At 40.2% G+C, this 17,366-nt stretch overlaps 1 protein-coding gene across 2 annotated transcripts in view; it reads left to right on the top strand.

The window, feature by feature from the left end:
* prickle2b (prickle homolog 2b) overlaps positions 1-17,366 on the top strand; it is an 88,500-nt gene that overhangs the window by 21,473 nt on the left and 49,661 nt on the right. The window contains exon 1 of one of the 2 annotated variants that reach the window (XM_046075136.1): positions 15,613-15,841. The exons of the other annotated variant lie outside the window; for it this stretch is intronic. The gene's annotated coding sequence lies outside the window, so the exon portion shown is untranslated. Of the gene's footprint in view, positions 1-15,612; positions 15,842-17,366 lie in introns of those variants that run through there. 2 annotated transcript variants of the gene reach the window in all.

The following is a 17,366-nucleotide window of genomic DNA, read 5'->3' as shown; positions in this document are numbered from 1 at the left end:
AGACATTTTGGGAAACGTCTAGTTTGACTCTCTCTGAAGGTAATACAATGGACACCTCTAAAGCTCACAAATGAACATGTTACATAATGTTTTTTTAATCTGTACAAAAAAGTGTAAAAGTGGATGGATGCTACTATAAATATATAGTATAATATAGTGTTGGATTAGCATTATCATTGTCATCCAACTATGATGGAACAGTTTGAAGCTTTTTTCTATCCCAGAGCTTTTTCTATCCCAGAGTTGGTACTGCACCAGTACATTACCTGAAACCACTAAAATATTGCTTGTAGCATACTGCAAATACTGCTAATAAATAACTTAATAAGTAATTAATCTTCTTCACACTACATGGACAGCAAAATGAGCTTTATAACTTAATACCATATTGCAAATGACACCTTAGCAGTTATGCAATATGTGATTTTGCAGTATTATTTAAACTTTTCTAAACATCAGCCATGTTGTCCACCATGTTTCTACATGTATGGCGTCAACAACTTGGCAACTTGTGTAGCAAACATTTCTCAGACTTTCCGAGTTGTTGTTCCGACTTCTGTGGGCATTCACGTGAATTTTCCCAGTTGGAAAATCATTTTTCCGATTATTCCAATACCACATGAATGCACCATAAATGCTTCCATAGAGGGCACAAGGGGTCATGAAATGGTTTGTGTGAAAATCACGTGGATCACATGCTATGGCCTTGACTTTCAGTAGATCTCATCCCAACATGTTATTCAGTGCTCTCCAACACCATCATAAAAACGCGAAAGTATATGCAAAGTAGCTTTGAAGAATGACCACACCATAAAACTGATCCTACTTATACATAAAGAGGACACGTCTCAGAGCTCAATGTGAATTCTTTTTAAAAGAAGGCTGACAATTCACTTTCAGTAGTATTGTTCTTTATTTAGATAACAGGAAAGATGCAGCACTTGGTGTGGAGTTTATAAATAGTTTAGATAGAAAGAAAGCTCTGGTTTGGTGTAATCTTAGTGCAGTGCACTAAATGACGCAAACACCACTGGCCAGTGGGCACAATACTTGAAACCTTTGAAAGCACTTGTTCCTGTGGTTCTGGGTTTCAACATGATTCTTAACTTGAAGCAGTTTGCCCAGATCCTGTACGGAGAGATTATTCACAGCATGCACCGTGCTGAGTGGGCAAGCGAACCTGACTATTATGGTCCAGAGCTAGTAACATTTTAAATTGTCCCATGAGGAGTGTGCTTATATTAAGAGCAATCAGTACCTCAGTCCAGTCAATGAATAATCAGAGCCATTCATCTAAAAACCCTTTGCCAAGTTCAATCAGGGTATTTAATGTGCTCAACTTTTATATAGATTGAGGTCAATAGTCTTAATGAGACATGTTTGTATGCGTGTCGTCATGCTGTGTGATTTCGGCAGTTCAAGCCAGTCTATTTTTATACCCACTCTGCTGCTGTTGCTGTCTCCTTTTCCACTCCTGTGTCTCTGCAGCTTGTTCTTCAACTATTCTCAGTGATATTTCTGACGGTCTTTGTGGCATGAGTCATCCCATTTCACTGCAGTTTTGTCCTGAAATGGGTTTGAATTGTGACAGCATCACTTTAGTCCTTTTGGGAGAGAGTGTTTTAGCTCCTTAATGGAAAAAGGTTGATGCAGAGTTGTGGTTGTGTGGAGGCGACATAATATGAGGTCCCCGTCCTGAGCTGCTATGTGGGATGTGTAGCCTACTGTGTGACGGCGCCCTCTTTTACAAGTGTTGTCTTTATGTCCTATGAAGAAATCTTTAGAAAACTTTCTCAATGAGAGGACACGACTGCTATAAAATTCATGAAATACCTGCAGAAAAAGATAGCTAAACACAGCTTTTCAGGTTTTGTTATGGATATGTTTCACTTTAAACCACGTGTCAAACTCAAGGCCCGTGGGCCGAATCCGTCCCGCCACGTCATTTTATGTGGCCTGCAAAAGCTTCATGATTGTCCTAAAATAAAAGTCTATGCTGCCATAACCTACATCTCCCACAATGCATGTCGATTTTGTAACCCAATAAGTGACGGCATCCCGCCACTAGATTGCGATGTTTCCACACCCACTACGGTAGTTTTCCGACAAGTGGAGATGAGAAATGTATACAAACAATCCCTAAATGGCCAAGAGGAGAAAAACTGATGGAGAAGGAAAGCAATTTCATGAATGGTGGAAAGTGAATTCATGTTTGTGCTCCAAGGAGAAAACCCAGTAGGCTAGGCCTATATCTTTTGTGTTATGAGGCAGTCTCAGTGATGAAGGATCAACGTAAGTTAAGGCTCGTGCAGACTACACGACATTTCAGCGTCGGCCGATGGCCGTGCCGTTCAGACTACACAACTTGCCGTCTTGTGTCGTTGTGGCGTTCACAGTACGTGACTGATCGGTGACAGGGGGTCACAGACTATACGAGCTGGCAACGACTCCGTCACCCGACGCTGGTCTCCAAACCACGTTTTGTCAAGAAAACACACATGACATGTGAAACGGGAAATGATGCAAACCTACAGACAAAACAGCTGTTGTTTGTTATTATAAAGATAGCAATTATAAAGACAAAGAATCTGTGTGAAAGAATGGATTAGCACACGCAGGTGGCAGGGATCCAGGTAGCAGGCACCGTCTGAGCTACAGAGAGAGTTGGAGGTGAATAAAATGTGTTTTGCAGTGGAAAAAGTAGCTGCCTGTTCTGCCAGCTGCCTGCTCTCATTGGCTGGATGGATGTGGATATCGAGTCGGCCGACTTCTGCAGATATTTGGCATGCTAGATATGGCTGGCGTCGGCGATGTGTCAGAAATGTGTCGGGGAGCTGTTTTGATGCGTTGTTGTGTAGTTCACACATAACGACTGGCAGATCGACCGCTGATTTACTCCCGATTACAGCCTGACAGTCGGCGAGCTTGCCGAGCGGCAAATCGGGCTAAAAATTGTGTAGTGTGACCTAGGCTTAGGCTCCAGTAGCCTATAGGCCTACGTCTGCATTTTTCCAGGTAATCAAACTATCTCTCATTAGTTGGATGTATGCCCTCTGCAAGGCTGTGTGCAGCTGGACTATTTGTTTTATCAAATGCCCCATCGGGCTCATGTTATTAGCAGCTCACAATTATTTGTTTTACCATGGTTCTGCACCTCTGGACTGTGAAAAAGTGAAAAATCACTGTAAAAGCTTATGTTTGATGATATTTGTCTTTGTTATTTACTTGAAATGTTTGATCTTTGATTGATGGAGTAAAGAGGGTTTTTAAATCTGATAAATTAATGTATTTGTTATAATAACACAGACATTTTCTTACTATGGCGATATTTTTACATCTGATAAATGTCCTTGAATACATAATCAAATAAAGAGACAGTTATTTAACAATCTGTTAAGGAGTAGTTACGTTTATACAGTCTTAGTAAAGTTGCAACTGGCCCTTTGAGGGTAACTGTAATGCTTATGTGGCCCTTGGTGAAAATGAGTTTGACACCCCTGCTTTACACATTTCAAAGACAGAGGCGAAAGTAAAGACATATTGCTTTCCATTTTTGAAACACTATACAGAACATCCGGCCTTCACAATAGCACTACAGTCCTGGCAGGTATGGTCAGTTCTTCTCTACATTGTTCAAATCCCACAGCTGGAGAAGCATCCAAGGCCAGCCCTGCACAACACACCAGACTTCTCAGTGATTTGTGTGGTGTCTAATTTGTTCTCCATATGGTGCATACACGCATGCGCAGATGCATACATATTGGCCAATACTCCATACACACCGACATACACACATACACACAGCTAAACCCTCCCGACCTTTATTCCATCTCTCTTCTGCAATTAAAAACTGCGCTCTACATCTCCCTGTTAGGCAGATGTAGGTTGGCAGGTTGGCTGCGTTAACCTGCTAGATTGGATTTAATCATTTGCGTTTGATTCATCTGCCATTAGTGCCTGTCTGTAGCTCTGTGTAGCGTACAGTTCTTTGGTTAAAGTAGGAAACTGGGAGAGCTCAAGATGTAGGTGAGGGAAACAAAACTTTTCTGTGGATGCCTCTTCTCTGCCAAAAACCATACAGTGTTTAGCAGACTTTATTAGAGCGTCACCTCTGATTAAACTACATCAGATGAGTGCTTTTTTGTCCAACCAGAGCACCACACAGGGGTGGTGCTTTGATGTAGAGGAAATGAGGCTTGACGGGGAGACACCAGGGAGGAGGGGTCACATCATCGCTGGATGAGTTTGAGAAGAGGCAGAGGCAGAGCGTTTCAACACGCTAAACTCCTGAGAGTTGCTACTCTACGAAAGAAAGGAGAGGGAATGAGATGGTGAGAAGAAGTATTTCTGTGCGTCAGGGTGTCCGCTGGGTTTCCTGGTGGTGTAAATTGGCTGCTGACACCATCTTTGTACGCAAAGATGGGTGGTGACCACCACCAGGAGGAATGATTATTTTTCCACACAGCAACACTTTCAAGTCCCTCTTTCTCTGTCTTTATCCCTCCTTTTTTTTTCTCTTGATCTCCCATTTTCACTTTCGCATTGATTTACATCTTGATGTTTCCAACCTTTGTAGTGCAAAAGCCAACTTCACTTTAATTTCAGCTAATGAGTGCTGAATTTTAGAGAGGGATAGTTTTTTGGGATGAGGCAAAACCTTTTTCAGGTGAAAATTTGCAATGCAAGTGGTGTGGATAGTATCATTTGGAAAAATAGGGCACCGAGTACACGTTTAGAAGATTATTTTTGGTTTGAAGGAGCTCTTTATTCTAAAAGAACATAGAATGAGGAGAAATTCAAGACTTGGCAAAAATGATACCAATTAGAAAGTTATTGTAGTCTGACTTTACAATGAGTAAATGATCAAACGGCTTTCATGCAGGCTTATCACTTTTTTTTTTTTCATTTGTAAGGAGAGGTATGAACTGTAAAGTGAAAAGTAAGTAAGACTTTGTGAATGGTAATTTACAGAGAGAGTGTGATAATACTTAAACTAAATAAGAGTTAGATGTAAGTTGACTATAAACTTAATGTTGACAGATTAACCCATTGGTGTTCTGGCCAAATCCCATTAGGCTTGGCTATTGCATCTGTAAATTCCATTTCCAAAGTTTTTACCGTCATTCACGAAGGGTGTAGCTGCAGTCTAGCAGACTACACAACACACCATCTTTACTACTATACCATCATCTGCAATCGTTTCGAGGGTATATCATGTCGTAAGAGTGTCCTGTAGTACTGTGCACCCACAGATAGACTTACTTGGGTCATTCAGAGAACAATGAGAGCGTGCTGAGTGCGTGTTCAGGACTGGGCTCACTGGCCAATCACAACAAGTTATTAAATTTGTGCTTATGGCATTGGCTCCTCCATAGTCTACTCTGTTGCTACAGTTGCAGCTGTAAAACGTGGATAAAAACCCCTGCAAAATGATTTGTTTCTCTATCAGAATCTGATCTTTTTGGTCCAATAACATTTGGAAAGTCTAGAAAAGCCGCACAATTTATTTATCCCCATTCAAGATGACATGGGCATAGGGAAACAACATGTTTCTGAATCAATTTGCTGAATATGTCTACAGTTAATGGTTAAAAGTTGACCAATCTATCAATGAATGTGAAATAAAATACACATCAATACATAAGAGCATGAAAAGAAACTAGATTGGATTAGATTCAGTTTAATTCAAAATTTAATAATAAATTAAGCTAAATCCGATTTAAAATGTAATTGAGTAAAAACATATTTAATTTAATGAATTTAAAAATTTTAATGAAACCTCTTTTATTCAATGTTTAAATCAATCAATTAAATAAAATAGAGTAAAATCAATTAAATTTAAATTGTGCTATTTCAAAATGTAAAAGTGAAACTAAATTGAATTAAATTAATAAAATAAAAAATGTAAACAATTAATAATTACATTTAATTAGATTAAATGTATAGTTTAATTTCTACTTTAAGCCTTTGGATATTTTGTGAATACGCCCCTACACTCCTAGTTTCTCCCTTACTCATTTACGGTACCTACTGTAGACACTTCATAGTTTACATTTTATTGAGAAATTGGAATTCATCATCATTTTGCATCCTCATTCATAGGTATGGAATCACACAACGATAATTTTTGTGTCTGTTAAATGTCATATATTGCATTGATGACTGTGGAAACATCCAGTTACTCCTCAGGACAAGTAAACTGATCTTCACATGCTAATCAGTGGAGCACCCGTTTAACAATGGAAGACCTAAGCGAATTGCAGCCCTTATTGTTATTATTTACCTGTGCTTTTTGTAGTATGACAAGTCGAACCTTCTGCTCTGAAAAGGGTTTGCTGTGCACCGTGGCTCACTGACAGGGCTTGCTGGGACAGTTCAATTGGATTGAACCATCATTAATTTTATCAGTTCCACCTGTGCTGGTTTAACACATCAAAATGCCGCGATCAAGACTTATATCAAACATTTGCCAGCTTCAGCTTCTGAAATATGAAAACTTGTCTGCTTTCCTTCATTTCATGACATTTTAAATTTAATAGCTTTGTTTTTTTAACATGATCGATAAATTAAAGAAAATAATTAGTAGATTTGTCGATAACGAAAATACTCATTTGCAGGCCTAATACAATTACTGCACTCCTCTCTGCTGTGTTCTAATGTGCAGCTTCTCATGAGATCTAATCAAATGTCTCAAATCAAGCAATTCGTTTGAGCTTCACTACTTTTCCCAGAAAAAAACTATTCGCCTCATTATCTTTTAATTTTTTGCCTCATTAAAGTGAAGTTTACTTCTTTTGGTTTGTAGTGTTTCAGATTGAAGACCGAAGTACATGCCACCTCGTGCAGCCCTCATTTCATTTCCTAACTGCCCGCGGTGTATTTTATCACACATAAAGAAAAACAACATTGATGACAGTCATTTCCATCCGCAGATTTTCAGATGTGCCATTGTTTTGAGGTTTCCCAGTCCGTCCTGTTTAATAAACTACTCCTTCCAATATACAGCTGACATAAAGCAGTGTCCCGCATGGCAGCACTCCAAATTACTGGTGGTTCATTCTGGCTATTTGTATTTTCTCTGCGTCCGAGCTCGGCTGGGGCCGGTCCGGTAGTTGACAGCAGATGATCCCTTCTTTAATGAGATTTTTTTTCTCCCCTCTGTGTCTCGCTTCATGGCGCCACAAGGGACCCATCTTAGGCAGATAGAAGCCCTGAACCATGAACAGAAAAGGCCTGGACACAGATAGGACACCAGCAAGGAGACAGACGGGGTGGGAGAAAGGGAGGGAAGGCTGAAAGGAGGGATGGATCGGAGGGGGTGGGGGGGTAGAAATTATAGTTATTGTCATCCACTGACAGATGCCTAACACCTCTCATCTCAGCCTAACTAGTTCCCAAGCCAAGTTGTGATGTTAATTTCAGATTTGAATATCAACATGAAGTGATACAATTTGTGCTGACAAGTCAGCCTAAGCTCCATTTTGCTTGAGTGTTGATGTGTTAGATGTCACACTAAGTGGCGCAATCTTTTTGTCATGATATTCAAATATACTAGTTTGTCACTGAGTGCACAATAATGGGTCATGACTGTACATAATTGATGACTTTTAATTCAGCACTTTGTAATTATCTTCATATGTCATGTACAGTACATTTCAGCCCCATGGGTCGTCAAAGAGATGTTCAGAATTTATCTGAATTCATTTAGACCAAGATCTTAGATTTATAACACATCACGCTCCATCCATCCACCCATTCATTATTCATCCATCCATCATATCCAGATTCGGTCTAGAGCTGGCGTGCTTGGACCATATTTACTTCCATCCGACCATCCTTTATCTTTACCTCCTGTTTAGGTTAATGGAGCGCTGGAGCCAATCACAGCATGCATTAGATAGAGAAGCAGAGAGACCAACAAAAACAGACAAACACATTCATACTCACACTCATGGGAACATTTTTAGATCCTTTTCACTGAACCTGCATGTCTTTTGACCGTGGGAGGAAGCCCATCCAGATAGCGGGTGCACACCTGCATAGCTGTTGTACACTCTGAAATGTGGTTCAGCTTTACATTGCCAAAGTGGAGTAGAAGTACTTGTTTTATATTGTTATTTTATTTTATTCTGTTTTGTTTTATTTTATTTTATTTTGGGTAGCGGGAGTGATGTTTTTAGCCATGCTAGCAGCGTGGCTCTGGTAACGGCAATGTCAGTTGGTTATCGGTCTATTGTCCACCACTTTGGTCTAGACTGAAATATCTCAATTAGTGATTAGCATTGATTCCAATTTTCTTTCTTTATAATAACTATAAATGACATACGCAAACATTTGAGCAACTTTTCTTTAATGGAAAATTCTTTCTTTCTTTATTAGGATCCCAGTTAACACCAGCATTGGCTATTCTTTCTGGGGTCCATTCAATTTTATGTTGATAATAAAACATTGACTATTAAATAACTATTAATTTTTTCCAAAACATTCGCCATTTAAATTCTACTTAATAATTGACCTTATTTTAGTGTTTACACACAAACTATTTTAATCTACTCACCTTGCCTTTCCCTTCAGACACACATACACACACTTTTAACCTCTGTTTCCCTCACCCTGAACCGATTGATCGTTTCATCTCTAATCTTAATAACTATTAGATGGATTACCACAAAATGTTGTACAGACATTTATGTTCTCTAGAAAATGTACCTTAATGACTTTCGTGATGCTGGACTTTTGATTTATCGTCAGGTCAAATTTTTAATTCATCCAGTACTTTGGCTATGTCCAAAAACCTGCAAAACTGACTGCCCCAGCTGTACTTTGTGTTAATTAGTAAAGGTTAGAATGCTAACATGTTAAACTAAGTTGGTGAACATTAAAAACATTATACCTGCTTAACATCAGCATGTTAGCATGGCCACTGTGCCCATTATGGCATGCTTCTTGCTCAAATCCGTACTGGGCCTTCGTACAGCCTCATGGAGCTGTTAGGGAGACTGCAGTAGAAGGTTTTGTTTTATTGTAACTTTCTGTTTATAGCTCCTATATACAGTATATTTAGCACATTACATATACATTTTAAATATACACATAGTGAATAGCCCTGACTACTTCTCAAGCCTGCTTGAATATTCTAATCATCAGAGCTTCTAGTCTGTATTTACGGCTGGATTTCATGCATTTTACGCTCTTTGGAAGAATTATCTAATTTGAATCTTATTGCCCAAAATGCATGTTAACACCAGATGTAATAAGGGTCATTTATCTGTCTATTAGGCTATCTAACCACAATCTAGCCATACAGGCAGCCATGCCCCTCCCTCCACTGTGACTGATGACTTCTGCTCAGCACCAACAAATCATAATGAGTCCATCTGACAACCTTCATGGTGCTTTTTAGACTTAAAGCAAAAGCACAATGGGAAGTCTCACAATGGAAAAGTGAGTAAATTCACCGCAAATTACTTTTATTGTGTACCAGAGGGCGTCTGGAGACAGTGGGAGGCATGGGAGGAGGGGGGTGGACATATCTGGGGTATAAGAAGATGATATAAAGGTAGCAAGGAGGTTGCATAATGATATGGTAACCACATCCTCACCATTGTTACAATCCTACAGTGTGTGTTTGTGTGTGAGCTTGCAATGTATCATGTGGGGTCTAACTTTGAGCATGCAGCCTTTTTAAAAGCCCCCCTGATTATTCCTTTGTTCCTACTCTTTCCCTCCCCTCTCCCTCACTTTCTTCCTTTCTCTCTAGTAGCGTGGCTTCCTCAGAGAGAGGTTGATATATGACATCTGTTTGAGTGGAATTGAATTGTGGACATCCCTAGTGGCACATGGAAATGCATCTCTGGTATTTTCGCCTTGCATTGTTTGATGGGATGGGATGGGATTGAGGGATGGGGCTGTAGAGAGGTAGGAAGGATGAGGGTTTGGAGGGAAAGTGATGCTATAAAGTGAGAGGAAGGCCAACATCAAGCCTCGTTAAACTGACAGGCTTCTGCTAGAAAGCTTGTTCCCTTGTTTCCATCTAAGTGAGAGACTGTCTTAAACTCTTGTCTTCCTCCAGTATCTACTTTGACTCAGTTTCCTGTCTAAATGCACATCCACTGATAAAGTAGGGGAATTAGGCACTTTAGCAGCTTTATGTTAAAGCCACTAAAGAGAAGGGATTTCCTTTGTCACAGTGAAGTTATTGACCCCCTTTTACTTGCAGTCTTCTGTTGAATGTTAAGTCAGAATACAGAGGATGTTCAGACCATATGCCTTGAAAGTCTTACTGATGGGACAAGTGGCTTGGCTTCCTCACAGAGGGGCTGATATACAACATCTGGTTAACTGGAACTGGATTGCGCACAAGAGGGGAATTCAAGGAAGAAGAACATTAGCTACTGATAGGGGTATATGACAAATTCTCTGTGTGCTTCGCCTTCCCCTACTGAAGGATAATTCCATTTTATTACAGCCTGGGTCTTATGTTTGTTGTTTCAGTCATAATTTTATGTCAGTTATGATAACGAAATTGCAAAAATGAGCAGATGATCAAGTTGTTAACAAGCAAAGAGTTTAGCCAGATCATCTAAACCAGGTCATTGCCTCTCAATGCACAAGAAAACTGTATGTGTGTGTGTGTTTCTTGCCCCTTCTGACTTTTTATTGATGTAGCCAATTCAGCAATTACCCATTGATAGGGTATAATGTAAAAAGCTATAACTATGAAAATAAGACTGAAGTTGTAATAAACAAGAATTACCCTTTGACAAAGTATACCACCATGCTTTGAGCTGAATGCTAAAGTCAGTGTGCTAACATGTTCACAATGACAGTAAGCATATTTATTGTTGATTTTTAGCAGGCAATGTTTACCATGGTCCACATCTTTGTTTAGCATGTTAACATTTTAACAATAAACACAACGTACAGCTGAGGCTCCGATGAATGGCTCAGATGCAAACTTATTTTCCATTTAATTTCCCCAGCTTAAATCCCCCCCTTTTCCTCCCCCTGAATGCTCATCCTTAAACAGTGTCTGCATTATGCATGGACCAGAAAGTGTATCATAGTAGATATGAAATATGCATGAGGCCTTGTGCTTTGACTCCCCTCCCCATGTCCTCATTCCCTCCCCCCAAAGGAAGGAATCGTTTTGTGTTGTCTGATTGTGTTAGGGGCTAGGATCAATGAATTGTTGTCGTGTGTGTGTGTGTGTGTGTGTGTGTGTCTGGTTGGTTGGTTGTGTGTGGCAATTTCTTCAAATGACAACGGAAATGAAAAAAGAAAGATGAGTTTGGAGCATAGGGGTGTCGCAGAGAAGTACAGGATAAAAGAGTGGTAAGAAAATGAATATGGACTCAAAGGTCGGTGTGCGATTGAAAGAAGGACGAAGGAACTGAAGACCACAGAGTTGAGAAAGAAGAATGGTGGAAACAAGGGCGAAAGATCATCAAACAGGAGGAGACTCTTCTGGGGACTGTCAATAGAAGCAATATCCACTGATTGATTGTGTCACTGTGTCACACAGAGCTGATCCCTGGAGACCCTATGTGTGTTTGTATGTGTATGTGTGGAGGAGTGGGCTGGGGGGGGGGGGGGGGGGGGGGGGGGGGGGGGGGGGGGGGGGGGCTCAGGGCCTCAGCTGTTGTCAAAACAGGGGGCCACGCGCCTATTTTGGAAACACTCCAGCAATCCCATATTGTGAAGCCACAGTCACCACAAAGGGAGCGCCTCCATTTTGTGGGATTTTTTTGCTCCTCCACCCTGTTCTCAATTTACGATTATTTGTTTGGGCGCACGAGAGACCGAGGCGATGGCTTTTTAATGGAACTGGAAAGCAAAGCATGTGTTGTGTGTATGCTGAGAGGTTTAGCTTTGGAGTGTTACGCTTGGAGCTGGTTATTGAGGGAGGCTTCCACCAGTTTTTCCCCCCTCTGAGTTTTAAGGATTGAGCATATTCGTTGTTAGGATTTACATGGTATGAGGCTTTCAGCCACAGTTCATCAATGTGGCTGCGGTAATAAACAAAGACAGCATCTCACCCACGCAGACCCACAGCTGTATATACACACACACACAACCTGACGCAGATGACACAAGCACAACCCTTTTATGAAGAAATTTGGAAAAAAATCTGTTTAGAAATTTGTGGTAAGATTATTTATTACAGTGTTAGCAAGAGATTCCTACGTCACTCAGGCATTATTCAGAAAGTGGCGACTGTGTGCATCACCGTGACGCGCACACTCTCTCACTCTCTCATACACATACACACACACACACACACACACACACACACACACACACACACACACACACACACACACACACACACACACACACACACACACACACAAATATGACCCCACACACAGATAATCCAGCAGGTCGGAGTTCACTCAGGTCATGGTCTAATCAGACATGGCTGGATTAGTGTGTGTGTGTGTGTGTGTGTGTCTGATTTCATGATACCTTCTTTGTCTGTGATTAGATGGTGTGTTTAGTTTGCAACATGAAAACCTACTGCAGATGGACTGTCTGCAATCACAGCCAGCGGTTGATTACTCAGCTAAGTGTGTGTGTGTGTGTGTGTGCACGTATGTGTGAGAGTGTGTGTTTATGTGTGTCTTTAGGACTCCCGCTGAGGAGTTCTCGATGGTTAATGATGCGATGATGTGATGACCCGGACTGGAATCTGACTCACCAGACAACACTAGACATTTAGCAGACTATCTTCTGAAAAGCAGCAAACATTCGCTCTTTAAACTTTGTAGCTTTAGGACCTTTTACAGCACATTTGGCTGTCATAAATCACATTATCAAAAGTAAATGTCACATAAAAACAAGATTATAAAATAAAAATAAAATTTTATTATGCTGGACAGCACTATAAAAAGGAATACAAACCAAATAGGGAAAAGGAGTCCCATGAGCTAGGACCTCTGTATCCTCTGCTTGTCAGATGTTTAGGAAGATGAAGATTAGATGAATGTCTGTTTGAGTAGGAGTGAATCTGTAAATCTTTGAAAATATGACATGAAATGATCTAGGAGAGAATTTTTTAATATTACAAATTGTAAGAAGTTGAGTTTCCAGAAATAAAGGATCTAATGGGGAGGAAAGATTTCAGTGGGCTGCAATTCTAACTACACATTTTTGGAAACTGAACATTCTTTATAAAGGTTTGTGGAAAATGTACACTTCTCGCCAGTTGCAATATAAGAAGTATAGATTAAAGAATAATAAAGACCGTAAACACATTGTTTGTCTTAACTTTTGGAATAATAACAATGGATGTGATAACTGTTTACTGACATAATCAGTGTAGTCTCTCCAACTCAAATTCATTGTTGTTTGATTGATTAATGTATCACTGAAAATAATGAAAACAGATTTTTAAGATATTTACTTACAATTGCATAAGTAGATAAACCCGAGTTAGTGTCTTTAATCCACGAAACTCAAATTTCAAAGACCCAATGTTGTGTCGTCAGCAAACATTAAGGAAGACGCTATGTCAGACACATTTGGTAAATCCTTTATATAAACCAGGAAATAATAGTGGCCTAAGAATGGAGCCCTGGGGCACACCGCATTGTAATAGTGCTTTGTGAGAATGGAAAACCAGCATCCGTTTGTGTTGTCAATGGGCCAACAGGGAAAGCCCAGTAGTTGTGGAAGCTGGAAAGAAGCTTCTGTTAGGGTTTGATTATTGGCCAGAAGCAAGTTTTAGAGATAGAGATTGTCCCAAATATCATATTTGGTGATTTTTGCTATGGTGCCTTTGTTTTGCACATCCAAGAGAATCTATCCAAGCGAGCCAGAGGAGTGGCCCATAGAAGCAATGCATTTTAAAATACATTTTTATTTATTTATTCCTCTCCTTTTTCTTTAAATGGTATAAATGGGAAGTATTTCTTGTTGCATCCCCTTACACTTCCTGAAAGGTGCTGTATGAAATACGTCAAACTGAAATCTATTTTCACCGTGTCCTCATTATAACATCTGCAGAGAAGCTCTTTACATTCACCTCTTGGACCCGTCACCCCTCTATCTCACTTTATTTTAAATACGGTGTTATAACAAACTTATCGCAATAAGTATTTATCATCGAACAGACAGCTGTGGTGTTTGCTTTATTTTAATGTGATGTCTTCCTGATTGGTTTGACTGACAGCTCTGACAGCCACTGCATGCACAGGTTATTAGCTGGCTTGTACTCTGCTGGAGCTAGACAGTTAATGATGACACAGTGACTAAGTGGGGACACTATGTCAAGTGCATGTGGGAGTGTGTGTGAATAAATGTGTGTGTGTGTGTGTGTGTGTGTGTGTGTGTGTGTGTGTGTGTTTGTTTGCACACTCTTCCCCAGAGAATTAAGATCTAGTGAGGGAAAGGGGAGCAGATTGAAATATGGGATGTAAAGAGAGATGGGATTAAAAGATACAGAGGAAACAAGACCCCTTATGGACTTAATGACTTGATCTTCTACTGCCTTGAGCTCATTCCCCTGTATACTGGAGGGATGTGTGTGTGTGCGTGTGCGTGTGCGTGCGCAGGGATGCCTCTTCACTGAATTTTCATGGCCTTTACTTGTGCAAGTGAAACAGCTGGGTGTTGTGAAATGCAAGCCTTGCTCTTAGTAAAAGGATTGGCCCTCAAGAGCTCAAGAGGATGTTGTTAACTCCCGTAGACCTGCGTGTCTTTCTCTGTGTGTGTGTGTGTGTGTGTGTGTGTGTGTGTGTGTTAAATTGTGATGGTGTACTTGTCAAAGTGCCAGAAAGTTTCTCTTCTTTCACTTTGCCTGTGTTTCTCTCCTTCATTCTTCACTTCCTCTTGCTTCCTCACTTTTCCATTCCTCTCCCCTCCATTCCTCATCTCTGTCCATGTGAAGCACACGCAGATCGGAAACAGCTGTGAAAATTATTCTGGCTAATAAGGGCCAAACTTGGCTTCTCAGTAAGTTGCGTTGCGATGCCTCAGATTTTGTTTTTCATGAAAAAAAAAAACACCCTGCCTTGAAAATCCCCTCAACGTTTGCAGTGTTGCTTTAACTTTGCTCCTTTTGTTTGTCTGCAGGGTTACCCAAATGCAATTGATACCACAGGTTCTGCCAAAAGGCTGACTGCCAGGCCAAAGAGAAGAGAAGGACGGGTGCAAACTCCCTCTTCTCATCCCTCTTTATTTCAGTCCCTTGAATTCTCTCCTGGCCCCACACTCACTTTTTTCTCCTCTCTCCTTCCTCCTTGCTCTTTTTTTTTATTCTCCTTCAAACAAAAGCACTAAGATTTCAATCTGTCTCTCTCTTCTTCTTCTTCTCTTACCTTTTTTTAATCCCCTTCCATCTTTCTTTCTCTTTTCATATCGTTCTTGGCTTCAGCTCAGTTTGCGGTCATCACCCATCACGCTGTATGAGAGAGAGACGCAAGCTAATAAGCTGAGGAACTGACAGCCAGAAAGCATAAGATGATGAGTTCACTAGTGAGCCATGTGGACACTCCGACTCACAAGACAAATTCCAGGCCTTTTGTGGCTACATGTGATAAGCACAGCCTTGGAGAGTGTCTAGACGGCGCACACAGCAAGAGATTTCAGAAGAAAGCCTTGGTTAAATTTCCTTTTAATTCCTTTTCATCTCAGATAATCTACAACATAGGCCATCATTTCGATGCTGATCATTCTCTATGCTGTCTATAATTAGCCAAAGCCCATTTTCAACCGTGACACATTGACTTCACATTTGACTGAAATAGCTGCAGCCCTCATTTTGTGAAAACTACTTTCTGTAGGCTGGATGTTCCTTTGCGTCTCGGTAAGACTTCCAAAAAGAGACTGATTCACCAAGGTAAGCATGGCAACTGATGATTTTGGTACCTCTTTTACTCTTTTCTCTACATTTGCGCAGGTTCCATCTTATGAATGCACAATGATCTGGCTATTCAGGGGAAATTTGTCTTTAATAAATATATCTATATTTACATAGTAATGATGACTTTTTCTTTTCTGACAATTGTATCATGTTTTATATCTCTCTTCAGGTTATGCAGCACATTATGTCTTCATGTTGGTGTTAAGTATGCATACAAAAGCCATTTGAGATCTCATTCGATTTTGACCAGTTTGCTGTATATGTTTGCATATTAGTGAGGGAAAAACACCTTTTTTGTGGAACTACTATATTGTTTTTAAATCTTTACTAACAACACCAACATTGTATCACATTTTAAGTTGATACAGTGAACTTGTTAGCAAACAGTAATTCAAACATCCAGCAAACACTGGACATTACGGGTGTGACGATACACTTAGCTCACGAGAACAAGACCAGAAGACATTTTAACATTTTTGAGAAATCTTCAATTACGAAATATAATACTGGAAAAATAGTATTTTATTCAACTGAAAGTCATAAAATGCAGAACAATGCAGATGCATTTTGAAATGTTGTTTACAGATTGTTCGTGTCTTGTCTTTCACTCATTAACATTAGTGATTAACAGAGTGATGTCTGTATGAATGTACATCCAATATTGAATATCTATATATGTATGTGTGTGTGTGTGTGTGTGTATATATCAATCAGTCATCGTGTTATTTACACTTGCATACATACAAATGTATACAAACAAAAAACTGATAATTAAACCACGTGTAAGCAGAATCAGCTCTCTTCTACTGTGCTAAGGGCTGGTTCTTCGAACAATCAGCTTATGCTCTTGGAGTGTTTTTGGCTGCCTCAGCTTTGCTCTCTGTAAGCCTCTGGCCCTCTCTTCCCTCTCACCGTGGGACTGTGGGATTGATTGATAACTTCATTTGTTCCTGAAGGGAAGAGGAGGATGAGTATATGACTTTTCCTCTTTGTGTGGAGATGGAGGGGGCTTTATTTTTTCCCTTCTCCCCTCCTTCCAGACGCACCTCAGGCCCTCTTCACGCACATCTTGTTCTTAACAGTGACAAACGATCTAATTTTTTGAAAAGCATTAGGTCGGCCATTAGGAAAGTGAGGGTTTTTGTCACGAGAGAGCTCTTGCGTGCAGTCAGGTGGTGCCCTTTTCCTGGTCATTTCTGCTATTTTCTTCTGTACAAATGAGACCAATTGCGCCTGGCACAGCAGGGTGATTCTCAGCATATTTTGGGCATGATTGTAAGCTTTTGTACCAGATTTGAGTGATGTGGACTGCAGCAGTTCAGTTACCATAGTAGCAGAAAAGAAAACATGACATGTTGTGGCTTCTTGCCTGTAACTGATTTAATCTGCATAAATGTTGGGAGACATTGTGTATGATTAAGGCTGGTGACTGGCATTGTGTAAGAATAATTTTCCTTGGCTGAGCTTTTTGTTTTCCCTGTGTTTTTTGTCTTGCTTTATT

This window comes from Micropterus dolomieu, linkage group LG18, assembly GCF_021292245.1.
Source record: "Micropterus dolomieu isolate WLL.071019.BEF.003 ecotype Adirondacks linkage group LG18, ASM2129224v1, whole genome shotgun sequence".
Taxonomy (NCBI): domain Eukaryota; kingdom Metazoa; phylum Chordata; class Actinopteri; order Centrarchiformes; family Centrarchidae; genus Micropterus; species Micropterus dolomieu.
Note: the sequence above shows the minus strand (reverse complement) of the source record. Positions and strands in the feature narration are given on the sequence as shown.